At 27.5% G+C, this 719-nt stretch overlaps 1 non-coding gene across 1 annotated transcript; it reads left to right on the top strand.

Annotated features, from left to right (window-relative positions):
• Window positions 1–247: 247 nt before the first annotated feature.
• Window positions 248–432, top strand: LOC121433109. Its single transcript, XR_005972273.1, has one exon. It is a non-coding gene; the product is annotated as a U2 spliceosomal RNA (small nuclear RNA).
• The last annotated feature ends 287 nt before the right edge of the window (window positions 433–719 follow it).

Genomic DNA, 719 nt, shown 5'->3' with positions numbered 1-719 from the left:
CTGGATCCCTATTACTGTTGTTGAAGATGTTCACCCAGGTAATCTCATGTCATTATGTATGTGTGGCAAGAAGTATACAAACTCAGTCTTAAATTTCTATTTTTATAAGCTATAAAAGTTATAAAAGCTGAAATAGAATGATGTATTGATCATATATGATTTAAATTTTAAATTAGATTAAAATACTCGATGAATAAATATTAGAAAAAATCTACATAATTCAACATATTAGAAATTATAATATTCAATTGCTTCTTGGCCTTTTGGCTAAGATCAAGTGTAGTATCTATTTATATCGGTTTAATATCTGATAAGTCCTCTATCTGAGGACAATATATTAAATGGATTTTTAGAAGTTGGAATAGGAGCTTTCTCCATCCACTCCATGCATTGACTTGGTATTGCAGTACATTTAGGATTGGTGCAACCCCTTGGGAGATTTTTTAAAGGAAATTATACTATACAGTACTAATAATAGACATTTAAAGAGAAATATACATTTTAGCATTTAATATATCATTTTAGCAGCACAAATCAGGAAATTCAAAAGAATTTGAAATCACAAAATAAAATGTCATATGAGAATAGATCAAAAATTACCTAAAGTCAATATTAGTTTACCTCTGCTGAAATTACAAAGTAATGGAAAGGCATAATATATTCACATTTTTTTATGAATTCACAATTTTTCACACATCCATATCATATGGAAGATTGTT

Source organism: Microtus oregoni, unplaced genomic scaffold, assembly GCF_018167655.1.
Source record: "Microtus oregoni isolate MIOR12 unplaced genomic scaffold, Mior012 000036F_ref0000092, whole genome shotgun sequence".
NCBI lineage: Eukaryota > Metazoa > Chordata > Mammalia > Rodentia > Cricetidae > Microtus > Microtus oregoni.
The sequence above is the reverse complement of the archived record's forward strand: the minus strand, read 5'-3'. Positions and strand labels throughout refer to the sequence as shown.